Source organism: Rhinolophus ferrumequinum, chromosome 16, assembly GCF_004115265.2.
Source record: "Rhinolophus ferrumequinum isolate MPI-CBG mRhiFer1 chromosome 16, mRhiFer1_v1.p, whole genome shotgun sequence".
Taxonomy (NCBI): Eukaryota; Metazoa; Chordata; class Mammalia; order Chiroptera; family Rhinolophidae; genus Rhinolophus; species Rhinolophus ferrumequinum.
In genome coordinates, this window is record NC_046299.1 from 62,095,140 (window position 1) to 62,112,716 (window position 17,577).

The 17,577-nt window shown below is 42.1% G+C and overlaps 1 protein-coding gene across 1 annotated transcript in view; it reads left to right on the forward strand.

Annotated features, from left to right (window-relative positions):
* Window positions 1-5,962: 5,962 nt before the first annotated feature.
* Window positions 5,963-17,577, forward strand: part of NPY4R2 (neuropeptide Y receptor Y4-2) — a 43,994-nt gene continuing 32,379 nt past the window's right edge. The window contains exon 1 of the mRNA XM_033129839.1: window positions 5,963-6,016. The gene's annotated coding sequence lies outside the window, so the exon portion shown is untranslated. The remainder of the gene's footprint in view (window positions 6,017-17,577) is intronic.

Sequence of the window (17,577 nt, forward strand, 5' to 3'; positions counted from 1 at the left end):
GGGCCTCTTTAGAAGCTAGAAAAGGCAAGGAAAGGGATGCCTCCTGAAGCCACCAAAAGGGTTGCAGCCTGGCACACCCGCTTTGGACTCTGATCATGAGAACCGTAAGATAATGAACTTGTGTTATTTTAAGCCACTAAGTTTTTGATAATCTGTTATAGCAGTAGCAGGAAACTAATACGATTTCCAATCTGGAGGTGGCTATTTTTCCGTGGGAACAGGTCTTCGGTCCTTGTTGTTAGTTGCAGCAGCATGGATGCACCACGCAAGCGCTCACTCAAGTTATGTGTTTACTCATTGGAAGTTGTTTATTGGTGCCCTGGTGCCTGGGCCCTGGGATGGGGAATCAGGCACAGTCTCTCTGAGGCAGCTCTGCCCAAGATTGATCACAAGCAGGGGTGATATGTGTGCTGTGAACGGGGTAAGGGGACAGAGAAGAAGGCACCTGTTGGCCCTGGGTTGGGCTTGCTGGCAACTAGTTAATCATTTAGGTGAGGGAAGAGAGAAATGGCAGGCATGAGAGAGAATCTCATTTCAAAGCAAATGACACTTGGATTAAGCAACCGCCAACTTTCCATGAAAGGATTGCTGGGTCCAGGTGGGATGTCCAGGTGGAATGTCCAGGTGAATCAGGTATGATGGTTAAGGCCCCAGGATTAAAAGGAATGTCCAACCTCGTATGGGCCACAGCAATCCCCTACCAGCTGGGAATGTACAGGATAGCTAAGGTTGTGGAGAGGGAATCTCTGTGTAAACACACTTGATGGCTTATCCATGATGCCCTGGCTGCATATGTGGCACTTAGGCATGATGGGAGGCTGCTGGTGTTTGAGGCTCTGGGCGACCTCCAGAGAGGTGGACAAGGTGACAAAGCCCTACCTGACAAACACTGAAATGGTCTCCACTCTGACAATGTCCAGGGAGGTTCTGACTACATGGAAGCAGGTCTTGATCCTGCTGATGAAAAAAAGGCTTCTAGGAGGAGACAGAGGGATGTAGGGACAGGCCGTGGAGGGTTCCACAGAGAGGGCTTAGAACATGCAGAGGCTTGGAGGCCAATGAGAGGGCAAAGTGTTGGTGGTGGGGGCTGGCGGGTAAAAGGAAGCCAGTGTGACCTGTTGGGCAATCAGGGAAGGGAAGTGCTGGGAGCTGGGGCCAGGGTGGGAGGCGGGCCACTAAGAGGTCACTTTTGCCCTGGGTGTGTGTAGCTGGACAAGTCAGGAATTTGGCTCAGTTGTCCTGATGGAGAGGCCAGTGCCTTCTGCAGAGCCGGGACACCCGGCAGGGTTGGGCTGCCTTTGCCTGAGTCCTCAGTGGAAGGTCCTTTCCTTTGCCACAGGCCAGGGACAACACACTGGGGGGGTGCTGTGGTGCTGCCAAAAGGATCCCTTGGGCAGACCTTGTAGGGAGCTGCTAAAGAAAGTCAGAACTGAACAATAGTTAAAAAACAGATTTTATTCAGGAACTGTTGCAATAGAGAAGACATTTTAGTATATAGAACTGGGCTCAATTCCAAACACAGCATGGATAAGTGGGAATTTATAAACAAGGAGCAGAGTGGGGGTCAGTGAATGGAAAATTACTAAGAGGAAATAACAGGAGTAGGGAGGGTTCTAATTAAACAACTTGACAAGATTCTCGCTGAAGGCAGGCTAGAGTGATCAGATACCAAGCGTAGGGAATGAGGAATTTGATCAGACAGTGAGGGGTTCAGATATCAAGGGTGGGGGATCACTGCTGAACTGACTTCACAAGTCTCCCTAACTGGGCAATGCAAGCCTGAGAAGGACGGGTGCCAAGGCTGAGGTCTCGAGGGCCTAGAGGAGCTGACTAGACTTTGGTCAAGGAGAGAGTTTTTGTCAGGGCCCAGCCTGGGTAATGCTCCACCCCGAAGCAGGCAGGTTGGGAGCCAGTTACCTTCGCCATGGATGGGAGTCAGCGGAGGGACAACTGGAGCCCGGTCACTCTGGGTCCATCTGGGAGGACGAGAAGCTCTGAACCCTCTGAAAGCTTGGTTCCAGTCTGGGAGTCTTGGGGAGAATTAGGAAAGAAGGACCTTGTGGGGGGAGCTTGTTGACATGAGTGGTCCCCACTCTCTGTTCCTGCCTGTGTTTGCTCTTTGCCTATCCAGAGTGCGGCAGAAATAGGCGGCACGAGTTCTGATGGCTAATCGAATTCACCCTATCGCAGTCCCCATTTCCCCAAAGGAGTCACTATAATGCTTTGACTGGTGTTTGGCAAAGAGACTTGATCATTTATTTGGACTTTCCTTGATTTGTTTAACAAGCAGTTCTGAGGTGTGCCTTGCTGTAGGCATGAATCACATGAAGTTGTTCTCCCGGAAGGACTCACAGGTGGATGTGGGGAAGGGGGAGCTGTGCACGAACAAGAGCCCCCACCGTAGCTGTTAACCTTGATTCAGAACATTGCCGATGCCAGCAATTCTTAGCAAGTACTGAGCAATTTGCAGCAGCCATTGAATAAGTTTCTTAAAACTACCTTAGGAGAGCTTCTGCTACCCACTTTGACAGATGAAACAGTTGAGTTTCAGAGAGGTACAGTAACTTGACTGTGACCACACTGCTACTTGGAGGCTGAAGCAGGATTTGAACTCACATCTGACTGGAGAGGCCACTCGTGTAGCTGCTGCCTCCCCACATGAGAGCCTGATAACAGAACTTATGTATCCAGGAGTTCTCTAGGGAGGTCCAGGTGGGGAGGACAGCCTAGTCAGAGGACTCCAGCAAAGCACATAGGTGAGGACTGTGTTCCCCAAGAATTGCTGGCTAGGTTGGGGGCTGAGGAAAAATGGGCATGAATGGACAGGAGGCTGGGAGGCTGACCAGGGCCTCCCTAGTTGTCCTAGGTTTTAGTCCTGACCTGGAGCTGAAAGTGAGCCTCGAATTGCAACAGGAGGCCACGTCACTCATTTGGGACCATTCAATTGCTGTCCACAGCATCCTCCTTCATGGAGAGAGAGGAATGACGCATTAATTTGGAATCTCCAATGCATGTCTGACACTTGTGTCCTTGGGAAAGTGACTTGCTCTCTCCGGCTTCGAGTCCCTCCTTCGTAAAGACGAGATGGTTAAGAGAGATAATCTATACAATGCACTTGTCTACGGTATTAGGTCGCCTTGATTTCAGGCCAGGAAACATTGATACATTTAAGGAGGAATTTAGGTCACAGAGTCAGCAGGAAGATGGGAGAACTGGGCCTAGACTCAAGGTCGAACCAAGGCACATACCAAGGCTATAAAATCGGAACCTGGAAAATGGTTTCACTAGCAGTCTGGTTGGAACATAATGATCTTGGAAGATCTGACTGGAGGAATGCTGTCTCTTTCCAGCCCCAATTCTGTCACCCAGAGCCAGCTTCCAGAGGGTGGCATGTGACAGGCCACTCTCCGATGAGGGCTCAACTAGGAGATGCTTTACATACCAGGAAACCAGAAATAATGGGGAGAAACAAGGTGTGGACCATAAGGGAAAATGGACACAGTGTCCGCTGCGTGGTCTGGTACAGGACTGGGCTCTTCATCCTGACTTTCTTCTCTCCTCCTCCTCCCTCTGCACCCTCCTGTTCTTTCTCCTCCTTCCCCTTCCTTCTCTGCCCCCCAATCCCTAGAATTGTGGGCTCTCAACAACTTTCACCTGGACCATGGCAACTTCCCTACCTCTCTTCTCTCCCCCTCCAACAGCTCACCCATGCACCCACCAGTTTTCTTTCTAAAATGTAAATACTATGTTTTTACTTCCCTCCCAGAAAGATTCTGAAGGCTTCTCAACAATATAGGCTGAACCTGAAAATTCTGAATCTTGCCTGCTCCTCCAGTCTCAGCCTCTGTACCCCACACCACTCTTCTCTAATCCCATCATTTCCCAATATCCTACGTCCTGGTGTTCTCTTCTTCTGGATGTATCATCCCAAACCAAAAAACTCCTGTTTATCCTTTAGATCCATCCCAAATGGGTGTTAACACATACACAATTCAAAAAAAGTGTTCATGCAAATGACAGATGACCAAGGACACATGCATGTTATTTACTGATGTTAGTGACCTGGGCAACTAGCCCAGAAGTCATTATGCCCCTTGGACCAAGGCGCTGCCAAAGATGATGTGCCCAGTGATGAAGGGGGTTCTCTGAGGCAAGAAGGAGGGATGCCTCCTCTGTGCAATTCTATGGTTTGGTCTCATGGTGGCGCCAGTCTGTCAGCCAGCTTTCATAAACTAGGTTTTTTTCTTGTCTTCTTGCCTTTGAGCAGGTGACCCAGCTAAAGGGGCCTGTACCCCCCCCCACCCCCCACCCCCACCCCCTCTGACTCTAAGCTGTTAAAGAGCTCATGCTTCTTTCCTATCCAGGGACTGACAAGCACTCCTGGTTTTCACGTCTCCCTTGATGTGCTTCTAACAGGCTCATTTCACAGGTCACAGTTACTTTGGCGATGGCCCAGAGTAGAGGCCTTTATGCCAACCTGCCTTCTCGTCTCAGTCTTCCTTGATTCCCCTGGGCAGTTAGTGGCTCTGTCCTCTGCAATCCCACAGCACACAGCAGCAAAGTCGGGTGTACTGTAACGTGCAGCACAGGGAATATAGTCAATGATATGGTAATAACTGTGTACAGTGCCAGGTGGGGACTCGACTAGTCAGGGGGTCACTTCTGAAATTATGTAATTGTCTAACCACTATTCGGTACACCTGGAATTAATATAAAATAATAACAAAAAAGAGAGAAAAATACGTACCTCATAAGCTCATTTCAATTTCAAATTATTTTATGTCATTTTAGTATTTACCATTTGCATTTTAGATATAGTAATCCAGCTTCTGAAAATTACACTGTTAAATTTTTAGATCAAATCAATTTTGTCCTCTACATTATCTAAATGATTAAAAGTTTCTTCTGTTTTCAAATCTTGAGAAAAAAAGACATGGGCTCAGAATAAAAGCATGCATAGGATGCTGAGCCAGATAAACATAGGGAAATTGAGAAAGAAACCCCCAGACCAGGTTAGTCCCCTCCCCTGGGTCACTTTCTCCTCTTTTGTAGCAATCATGACATGGTCATGCATGTTCAAGAGCTGACTCTGGCTCCATGTCTGACTGAATTTTACACGCTGAATTTTGACTCTGGTACCTGGTGCCTGGAAGGTGCTCAATAAATACGTGTCGATAAACGATTGAATAACTGACAGATGAGCAAGTCAGTGCTGGGTGGAGCCAGTGCACATGGCCCAGTACACAGCCAGGGTGCAGGGACATCTGAATCACTGCAGTGGAGTCTGGGAAATGGCCTTGGACAAAGCCCATGGCCCTCTCTGGAGGGCTGGACAAGCCTGCTGCCCTCGTGGAGGGCTGTTCTGAGGTCAGTGTGCCTGGTGTGTGTGTGAGAGCTAGGGTGCCCTCTGAGAGAAGCTCACTCAGGCTGGGCTCAGCCCTGCAAAGGAGGGAGGTGCAGGGACTAGCTTTCCCATGAGATCTTTCCTTGACTGGAGGGTGGCCAGGCCCACAGAGGCACAAACTCATTTTCTATAAATATGTGATTAGGGATATTAATAGACTATAACCTCAATAACAGCACGCTCAACCAATATTGATACAGCACTTTATGGGTTCCAAAGTACTTCCACATTTGTTATTTCATCTAATCCTTATAACATCTGGAGAGACTATTATCTTTGTACCCATTTTATAAGGTGGGAAAAACTAAATTTGGAGAATTGAAGCAAATTGCCTGTGATCCCTGAGCTGCTAAGGAGCAGATCCAAGGCTCTGAGCCTCGGTTTGTGGACACCATCTTGTGGCCACCATCCCTCGTCCTTGTCCGGGCACAGGTTGGGCTGCCAATGACCTTTGCTATCCAGAAACAGTTTACCGAGTGACTGAGGAATGTTTACTGAGTAACTGAAGAATGCATACAACATTGCACGGCAGGCCCAGGTGATGTGCTCCCAGGAGCAAGGCATCTTCAAGCACCGAGCAGGGTTACCCTGTCCACCTCTGTGGAGCCGGCGGTAAGTGGACTGTATGGCGACTGAGTACAGATCGACCTGTTAAGGTATGTGTGGAGGGGTCCTTTTTCGGAGAGGTAAGGAGGAGATGAGAGATGGTACAATCCCTGCTTCCTCCTCCACGTCTGGATGCAGCACTCAAGGCTATCTTGCTAGCATATCATATATACGCTTTCATTTTATTCTTTTCCTTCACATGTGAACACAGCCAAGTGGCTTAGGACCTGCGGGCACACAGTGGAGGTGAGGATCTCTGCTTTGGGCACACCCGAATATCTATACTTTCATTTCAGTTGAACTGTTCTTGAGTCCTAAGCATGTCCATTTATTGGTTTCCTCTATTTTAATAAAACCAGGGGAAAAGAAAATGGAATATTTGAATAATGGCCAATACCGCTGTATAGATGGTATTTTTTGTCTGGCCCATGCCAAACTCAACGCTTCTCCTCACAGCTGTGAGTAAAAGTCCGAATCAGGCATCTCAAGACCACATACAAGATACACTAAAGGGCACGTTGTTCGAAAGTAGAATGTATGGAAGTTGATGATAGCTGTGTTTCCAAAATATTCATTTATAAAGTCAAGAATTGACCTCTTTGTGAATTACTAATTCAGCAAATGTTTATTTTGTGCCTGAGCACCTGGAAAATGGCCAAGACCCACCCAAAGGGGCTCACAGCCAAGCTGGAGAAATCATAGAAAGTCGGTAGAAAATGATAGGTAGGATGTGGTTAAAACCCATCATCATCTATTGATTGCAGCAGTCCCCTTAGGGAACCTCCCAGGCTGCGGTTTCTGAGTGAGGTGCTGCTTTTCACTGTATTTCTATATACACATTCTGAAATTCAGACCCGACTTCCCCTGCTTCATCTGAATTAGTGTACTTTTGCTTACAGAGAAGCTGCTACTGAAGATTAGAAGTTAGAAGCATCAGAGAAAGGAAGTGTTTGTGTGCTCAGGCAGATCTGGGGCAGTTGGGAGGAGGAAAAGGCAGCGAGTGGATTCAGTGGAAGAAGAGACAGGAAGACCCCTCGGCCAGTGGCGAGTCACTCGCTGCTACTCTGAGGATGTGGTAGCAGGATGTGGTATAGTTCTTGGGTTGCTTTTAGGAGAGAAGGAAGCTCTTGATCTGTCTGCCTGACAGAGCTGCACAGCAGGATAAATCCCTTTTGTTTTCAGGTTTGAAAATAATGAAGTTTCATTTGACAGATCTATGTTAACTGGTCTTCAGATGTAATTTTCAAACAGTTTTTGGAAATTCTGCTCAGCACAAATGTGCCTTCCTCTGGGAAGCCATCTCTTATCTCTGGGACTGAGTGATGGTGGTGGCTCCTGGTTCCCACGGTGCCTCCTGCACCTCTCCTGGGACAGTTAGAACGTCCTAGAGTTAATGGTTCATTACTGTGTCTCAGCCTTTGGGGCTCTCTACTCCCTTCTGAGTCTGAGTATCAGGCACAGGACCCAGATGGGAGTATCCAGCAGCATTGCTGACGGTGAGAAGGAGGGAAGGACAAGGGAATATCCAAAGGGCAGGTTGATAAACGCTTGTAGCCATGAGGTGAACATGCTCCACATCTTTCCTCTTTGGATCACCCAGAAGGTCCCTCCAAGTATCCTGTTCCTCTTCCCCCTCATGGTCAAATGTGGAGATGCTGGCTCTTTCCAAAGGACTTTCCTGCCATGTGAGGCAACAGTAGTGACGCTGGAATAGAGAAGGTGGTCTTGCTGGTTGCAGGGGCCCAGGTGGCAGGGAGTTGTACACTATTGGTGTCTTTGGTCCAGGAGGTGGCTGAAGTGCCATACCTCCCTGGGTACCACTTACTGACTGCACCTGGGCATATCATTTCTGTTAAGTGAGTCTGTTTCCTCATCTGTAAAATGGGGATAATAACATTGACTCCCAGGGTGATGTGAGGGTTAAGTGAGAAACACAGTATAAAGTGCAGACACTCACAAAATGGAAGCTCTCATTATGTGTTGTTGGCCTGAGCCCTGGAGAAGACATCATGGATGGATGATGCCTGAGCTCCAATGCCAGCCAGCTCACAAGTATGACCAGCCCTGTGGTTTGCTATGGTATTATTGGATGTTGAATATAAAGATCGGAAAGAGTGGAGAGCACGAGATTAGGAATCAGAAGAGGCCTGAGGCTGGGTTATGTCACATTGTAGCTGTGTGACTTTGAGCAAGTCATTCACTCTCTCCGAATCTTATTTTTTAATCTGTAAAATGGAATTAGAAATACCTTTTAATCAGAATCCTCAACTCATGGCACTCATCATCACCAGTTGAGATAAGTTTGCTCTCTTCTTAAATTTTATTTTATTATTATTTTCTCCACATTTCCTGATCTACCCCCTCATTCCCTTCTCTCCTCATAAGGATCCACTCTAGTATATTTGTTATAAGTCCTTCCTATGTATGAATCTTTGAAAAAAATCTTCAGAGTTGTTTTGTGGATATGTGGGTCTTTGATTGACTTAAATGTTTTTGGGCTCTGGCTCTTGTTTTTTTTCTCCTGAATATTATTTAAGATTGATCAGGATAGGATTCTGGTAAAGTTGGCAGAGTAGATAAACATTGCTAGCCTTCTCCCAGGACCACATTAAAATTACAACTAAATTATAGAACAATTAACCTGGAGAACCATATAAAGACCACCAGAACGAAGTCCTATAACTAAGGATATAAAGAAGAAGACATATTGCGACTGATAAGAAAGGCAGAAACTGATTACTACTAACTAATTTAAACCAGTAATTAAAAAAAAACTCCCAACAAACAAAAGTCCTGGACTGGGTGGTTTCACAGATGAATTTTACCAAACATTCAAAGAAGAATTAACACATATCTTTCTCAAACTATCCCAAAAAATTGAAGAGGAGGAAGGCTCCCAAGCTCATTTTATGAGGTTACCATTATCCTGATTCTAAAACTAGACAAAAATACAAAAAAAGAATATCATACGCCGATATTTTGATGAACATAAATATAAATATCCTCAACAAAATATTAGCTAACCAAATTCAGCAATACATTAGAAAGATCATACACCATGATCAAGTGAGATTAATTCCTGGGATGGAAGGGTGGTTCAATATTCACAAATCAATTAACATGATACACCACATAAACATAATGAAGTATAAAAATCATATGATCATATCAATAAATGCATAAAAAGTGTCTGACAAACTCCAGCATCTATTTATGATAAAAACTCTCAGAAAAGTGGGAACAGAGGGAACATACCTTAACATAATAAAGACCATATATGACAAACTCACAGCTAACATCATACTCAACAGGGAAAAGCTAAAAGCATTTTCATTACAATCAGGATGAAGACAAGTATGTCCACTTTCACCACTTTTATTCAAAATAGTATTAGAAGTCCTAGCCATAGTAATCAGACAACAAAAAGAAATAAAACTCATCCATATTGGAAAGGAAGAAATAAAACTGTCACTATTTGCAGATGACATGATACTATATACAGAGAACCCTAAAGATTTCACCAAAAAAGCTATTAGAACTGATTAAAAAATTCAGTAAAGCAGTAGGATACAAAATCAATACTCAGAAATTGGTTGCGTTTTTATACACCAATAACAAACTATCAAAAAGAGAAATTAAGAAAACAATTCCATTTATGATTGCATCAAAAAATATGAAATACCTAGGAATAAATTTAACCGAGGAAGTAAAAGACCTGTACTTGGAAAATTATAAGACATTGAAGAAGGTATAAATAAATGGAAGCATATACTGTGCTCATGGACAGGAAGACTTAACATTGTTAAAATGGCCGTACTACTCAAAGAAATCTATAGATTCAGTGCACTCCTTATGAAAATACCAATGGCATTTTTTACAGAACTAAAACAAATAATTCTAAAATTTATATGGGGCCAGAAACGACATTGAATGGCTATAGTAATCTTGAGAAAGAAGAACAAAGTTGGAGGTATCATGCTACCTGATATAAAAGTATACTACAAGGCTATAGTAATCAAAACGGCATGGAACTGGCATAAAAACAGTCATAAATCAATGAAACAGAATAGAGAGCTCAGAAATAAATCCATGCCAATATGGTCAATTAATCTATGACAAAAGAGGCAAGAATATACAATGGGGTAAAAACAGTCTATTCAATAAACGGTGCTGGGAAAACTGGACAGACATGCAAATAAATAAAACTAGGCCATCTTCTTACACCATATACAAGAATAAACTCAAAGTGGATTAAAGACTTAAATGTAAGACCTGAAACCATAAAACTCCTGGAAGAAAACATAGGCAGTAAAAACTCTGACATTGCCCTTAGTAACATTTTTTACCCCCTGACATATCTTCTTGGGCAAAGGAAACAAAAGAAAAAATAAACAAACGAGACTACATTAAACTAAAAAGCTTTTGCACAGCAAAGGAAACTATCAACAAAATGAGAAGACAGCTAACTGAATGGAAGAAGATATTCGCCAATGATGCATCCAATAAGGGGTTAATATCCAAAATTTATACAAATGAACACCAACAAAACAAAACAAAACAACAAGAAAACAAACAAATAAACCCCACACAATCCAATTAAAAAATGGGCGTAGGACTGAATAGACATTTCTCCAAAGAGGACATACAGATGGTCAATAGACATATGAAAAGATGTTCAATGTCACTAATTATCACAGAAATGCAAATTAAAAGCAAAATGAGATATCACCTCACACCTGTCAGAATGGCTATCATTAATAAATCCACAAACAACAAGTGCTGGAGAAGGTGTGAAGAAAAGGGAATGCTTGTTCTCTGTTGGTGGGATTGCAAATTGTTGCAGCCACTATGGAAAAGAGTTTGCAGGTTCTTCAAAAAATTAAAAATAGAACTACTCTATGACTCACCAATTCTACTTCTGCATATTTATCCAAAGAAATCCCAAACACTAATTCAAAAAGATATATGCACTCTTATGTTCATTGCAGCATTATTTACCAGAGCCAAGATATGGAAGCAACCCAAGTGCCCATCAATAGATGATTGGATGAAGAAGAATCAGTACATATACAAAATGAAATATTACTTGGCCATAAAAAAGAACAAAATCTTTCCATTTGTGACAACATGGATGGACCTAGAGGGTATTATGCTAAGAGAAATAAGTCAAATAGAGAAAGACAATTATCATATGATCTCACTTACATGTGGATGCTAAAGAACAGAGTGAATGAACAAACAAATCAGAAACAGACTCATAGATACAGAGAACAAATTAGTGATTGCCAGATGGGGAGGGAGTTTGGGGGCCAGGTGAAAAAGGTGAAGGGATTAAGATATACAAATTTGTAGTTACAAAATAGTCACAGGGATGTAAAGTACAGCGCAGGGAATATAGTCAATAATATTGTAATAACTATGTATAGTGCCAGATGGGTGCTAAACTAATTGGAATCACTTTGCAAATTACATAAATGTCTAACCACTGTACTGTACACCTGAAACTAATATAAAATGATATTGAATGTCAACTGTAATTGGAAATAAATAAGTAAAAGATTGATCTAGGGGTGCTCTTGTTTATTATACTCAGCTCTGCCTGCACATTACAATTACCTGGGGAATTCTAAAAGCATACCGGTTTTTTTTTTTTTTTTTGATGTTGAATTGCATGAATTTTTTACATATTTTGGATATTAACTTATTATTGAATATGTCAGTTGCAAATATCTTTTCCCATTCAGTAGTATGTGTTTTTGTTGATAGTTTCCTTTGCTGTGAAAAGCTTTTCATTTTCATGTAGTCCGGGTTGTTTTTACTTTTGTTGCCATTGCCCGGGGAGACCTATCTAAAAAAAATACTGCTAAGGCTGATGTTTTAACATCATGATATTTACTGCCTAGGTTTTTTTTCTAGGATAAAGATGTGATATACATATATATATGTACAATGGAAAATAAAAAAGAATGAAATCTTATCACTTTAGATAACATGGATGGACCTAGAGGGTATTATGCTAAGTGAAATGTGTCAGACAGAGAAAGACAAACAGTGTATAATTTCACTTATATCTGGAATCTAAAAAAACAAAACAAATGAATAAACAAAACAAAACAAAAGCAGAAACTGACGGTTACCAGAAGGAGGGGTGGGGAGATGGGTGGAAAAAGTGAAAAAGAATGAGTTACAAACTTCCGCTTATAAAATAAGTATGTCATGGGGATGTAATGTACAGCACAGGGAATATAGTCAATAATATCATAACAAATTTGTACGGTGACAGATGGTTACTAGGCTTATCGTGGTGAACACATAGAAAGGCATATAAATGTCAAGTCACTATGTTTACAACTGAAACTAATATAATATTTTATGTTAACTATGTTTTGATTGAAAAAAACATACCTGGGCCCTGCCCCACACCCCGTGAATCAGAATCACTGGGCTAGGGCATTGTTTGCAAATAAAACAAAACCACAGGAAGCCATATAAAAGAATGTAGGGCTTAATCAATTTTTATAGGAGGAACACTGTGTAACCACCATTCAGACCAAGAAATAGAGCTTTGCCCAAAGCACCTGCCTGTGCCCCATCTCAGTCATGTCCTCCTCTTTCTCCCCTCAAAGTAACCACTATCATGATTTACGATAATCGCTTTCTTGCTTTGCTCTATAGTTTATTACTCCAGAGTGCATCCATACACACTACAATTGTCTCACTTTATAAAAATAAATATATTTTTTAAATGCTTGTGTGGGGACAGAGCCCCAGAGAGCAGTTTCCAGGCTCTGGGCCTCACGTGGAAAGGTGCTGGCTCAGGGAGTAGATGGCCATCAGCTGTGGCTGGTTGGCCGTCAGCTGTAACCATTGAGCCATTGGCCACTAGTATAACTGCCGTGGCTACAGAGGGAAGTTGAGGAGAGAGGAGGAGAGAGGAGGAGACTGAAGGAGAGTGGAAGAGAGTCGGTCAGTTGGCAGCAAAGCAGACAGCAGGTCGCACGTCGTGTAAACCCAGCCTGCAGTGAGACCATAGTGGTATGACTCCCCTACCTATGGCTCCGTGGGTGTTCCTTTCTGGCCTAGCCATATCCTGCGTTCTTGTGTGGGGAGTGGGACCAGAGACCCCGCAGGCCGCCCCGCGTGACAACTGGTCCAGCGAGCAGAGTCCCCTGCATGACAGCTTGTTAATACAGAGTCCCACTACATCTTTGTTTTTTAATTCTTGTAATTTTTGTATTGAAGACCCAGCTCATTTGACCTGTAGCGTTTCTCACAATCTACATTTTGCTGATTGCATTCTCATGATGTTCTTCAACATGTCCCTCTGTCCTCTGTGTTTCCCATACATTGGTATCAAGATCTAGAGGCACATCTGCATACAGCATGTATGGTGAGAATGTAGCTAAACTACTCCCTGATACTGCTGCCTCGGCATCCATTTTGTGTGGCCAAGTGGCTTGCAGGGGTCTAGAATTGAAACTAGCCCCTTCCATGAGCACAGGCTCTAGATAACAGCCAGAGCCACAAGCAAATGGGAGCTCTGATATGACTTCCCCAGCTGCCCTTGTGAGCAACAGTATCTCCCGTCTCCCAGGGTCTTTCCCTTGGGCACCACTTAGGTAAGACCCCTGTGGAGCCTACCAAAACCCTGCTCTTTTTGGTTTGAATTGGCCAATCCATACTTAGACTGGGAACCCCAAAGCACTTCAGTGACAGACCCCAATAAAGGCATGTGCCTCATGTGCTGTGCCTGCGCCCTGCCTTGTCCCCCCCACGTGGCCCCTGGAGATATGCTGTGTCTTCCTCCAGGACCTGTGAGGAATAAATCTCTCTTTAAATTTCCCTTGTAGTCTCTTGTTGAACTGTAGCTCACTCTCTGTTACCTCGAGGCCTTTACTTAACAAATGTTAATTTAACAAAGTCACAACAATACTTTATTCCTTTTTATGGCTGAATATGGTTCCACTGATACCACAATTTGTTTATCCCTTCATCTTTATGGACATCTGGGCTGTTTCCATATTTTGGCTGTTGTGCACAGTGCTTCTATGGATGTGCATATACATGTACTTGAACAGTCTTGAACACTTCTTTTGGGTATGAACTGAGGAGTGGAATTATGGGATTATATAAGTCTATAGGTAACTTTTTGAGAAACCACTAAACTGCTTTCTACAGCAGGAGAACCATTTCACATTCTACTAGTAATGTATGAAGGTTCTATTTTTTCCATATCCTTGTCAACATTTGTTATTTTCTATTTTTTGATTATGTCTGTCCTAGTGAAGTGGTGCCTCATTGTGGTTTTAATTTGCATTTCCCTGATGACTAAGGATGTTGGGCAACTTTTCTTGTGCCTGTTGGCATTTGAATATTTTTTTTTGAGAAATGTGTAATCAAGTCCTTTTTTAATTGGGTTGTCTTTTTGTTGTTGAGTTTTAAGAGTTTTCAAAATATTTTTGGATGTTAAACCCTTATCAGATATGTGATATGTAAATATTTTTGCCATATGTAGGTTGTCTTTTCACTTTCTTCATAATGTTCTTTGATGCACAAAAGTTTTTTATTTTTATGAAGTCCAATATATCTACTTTTTCTTTTGTTGCTCATGCATTTAGTGTAGTGCCTAACAATCTATTGCTAAATTTAAGGTCATGAAGATTTATTCCTATGTTTTCTTCTAAGAGTTTTATGGCTTTAGCTCTAATATTTAGGTTGTTGAAACATTTTTAGTTAATTTTATATGTGGTGTGAAGTATGGGTCCAAATTCACTCTTTTGCAGATGGATATACAGTTGTGCCAGCACCATTTGTTGAAGAGATTATTCTTTTGCCATTGAATGGTTTTGGCACCCTTATTGACACTCAATTGACTATAGATGTATGAATTTATTTCTGGACTCTCAATTTTATTCCATTTATTTATATGTCTATCCACATTCTTTTGATTAGCTTTGTAGTAAGTTTTGAAATTGGGCAAGTTTGTTCTTCTTTCCCAATATTTGCTATTCTCGATTTGCTGTTTGGGCTATTCTGGCTCCCTTGACTTTCCCTATAAATTTGGAAATCAGCTTGTCAATTTATGTAAAGAAGTCCTTTGGGACTGATAGAGATTGCTTTGCATCTATAGATCAATTTGGGAGTTTTATCATCTTAACAATATTAAGTTTTCTGATACAAGAACAATGATACATATTTCATTTATTTAGATCTTTTATAATTTGTTTCAACAATGTTTTGTATTTCTCAGAGTATAAGTTTTGCATTTATTTTGTTATCTTTATTCATAAATAGTTTATTCTTTTTGATATTATTGTAAATTGAATTTTTTCCTAATTTAATTTTCGGATCATTCATTGTTAGTGTACAGTGGAGTTTATTTTTTGAATACTGATCCTGTATACCGAAATCTTGCTGAGCTCATTCATTTGTTCTGTTTTTTTTTTTTTGTGTGTGTGTGTGGCTTCCTCAGGATTTTCTATGTACAAGTTTATGTCATCTGCAAATAGAGATAGTTTTACATCGTTCTTTCCAGTCTGGTTGCCTTCTGCCTACCCCTTATCTAATTACCCTGATGGGGACCTTCAGTATAATGTTGAATAAAAGTGGTCAGAGTGCACAACCTTGTCTTTTTTTTTTTTTTAAATCACCGTTAAATACAACATCAGCTGTGGGTTTTTTTTTTTAATAGATGCCTTTTATTAAGTTTCCTTCTATTCCTAGTTTGTAGAGTGTCTTTATCATGAATGAATTTTGGATTTTGTCATGTTATATTTCTGTATATATTGAGATAATCATGTGGCTTTTGTCTTTTATTCTATTAATGTAGTGAGTTACATTGATTAATTTTGGGATGTTAAACTAACCTTGCATTCCTGGGATAAATCCCACTTGACCATGGTATATAATCCTTTTCATATATTGCTGAATTTGATTTTTTAGTATTTGTTGGTATAACTGTATTTATATTCATAAAATATATTGGTTTGTAGTTTTATTTTCCTGTGATGTCTTTGTCTAGTTTCAGTATCAGGGTAATACTGGCCTCAGAATGAGTTAGAAAGTATTCTATCCTCTTCTATTCTTTGTGAAGTGTTTGGCAAAATTCACTATTTAAATCATCCAGGTTTGGATTTTCTTTGTGGGTAGTTTATAAATTTATTTTTTAGTTAAAAAATGTTTATTACTAATTCAATCTCTTGCTATAAGAATCTTCAGATTTTCTATTCCTTCTTGAGTCATTTTCAGTTTTTGTGTATTTCTAGGGATTTGTTAATTTCACCTAAGTTATTTAATTTATCGGCAGACAATGGTTTATTACTTTTGAATTCTATGGGTTGGTTGGGTGGGTGTTTGCTGACCTCTCTTGGGCTCTCTCACATGGCTGCAGCCATCTGGTGGTTTGCCTGAGATTGGAGGCTCTAAAATAGCTTCACTCACATGTCTGAGGTTGAGGCTGGAATCTCCCATTCCACATGACCTCTTATCATTTAGTACTCTAGCCTAAGTTTCTTTACATGGCAACAGGATCCCAAGATGTGCAAGCCACAGGGCATCTTAAGGCTTAGACTTGGAGCTGACACCACATCACCTTTTATAAGTTACAAGTGAGTCAGATTCCCAGAGAGGGAATTGATTCTACCACTTGATGAGGTGAGAGGCAAAGTCACATTACAAGAGAGGCATGGACTTGGTGAAGTTTGGTTGTTAACACACCTTTGGTGATAGAGTAGAGAATGGTGGAAAGGGAGCCCATGAGCAAGGGAGGCTGGGGCAAAGAGAGGCGTTCACGGTGGTGTGGGGTGTGGGGTGGTGGTGAGAGGGAGATCACACAGGCTTCCTTCTGTGTTCTGACTCACAACCAGACCCAGGCACGCTCCACACTCAATTCATTCCCTGCATGCCTGGTGGTAACAGTGGCCTGGGCCTTTGTACAATGTCCTGAGTGTCCCAGGGTTGGCCTTCTTGTGCTCAGGGCAGCGTTTCTGCTTGCTCACCACAGCCTCACCTGCTCCCAACTGACCGGAGACTCTTCCCCAACCTTACCTAGGCAACTTCTCCTGCTATAAATCAGGAATTGCCCGCCCTGAACAGCCCTTCTCACTTGCCCAAGCTTTCATGCACATTAGCTTATCAGCTTGCACAACACCCCTGGGAAGCAGACATCATGGCCCCATTTTACAGATGAAGAAGCCAAGGCTCAGAGCAGTGAAATGGAACATCTGACATGAGAGCCCTCCTTCCACCACACTCTGCTCCTGTGTGTGTGAGTGTGTGTGTGTGTGTGTGTGTGTGTGTATGTGTGTGTAGGGAGGGTACACACACAGGGCCCTGTGAGACGAAGCCTCTAACTTGCCTACAGATCCTTATTTCATCAGGAATAAAGGCTTGGTGAGCCAGACAGGCTGACTGTGGTCATGGATTCACCTATTTTAAAGATTTCCCCCCCATCTGTTGTCTCTCTAGATGTAATGCCATGCATATTTTTTTTAACTGAACATGTACTTGATAAAAAATTACATACATCATGATCTCTCATCTCTAAAATATTTTAGTGTGTATTTCTA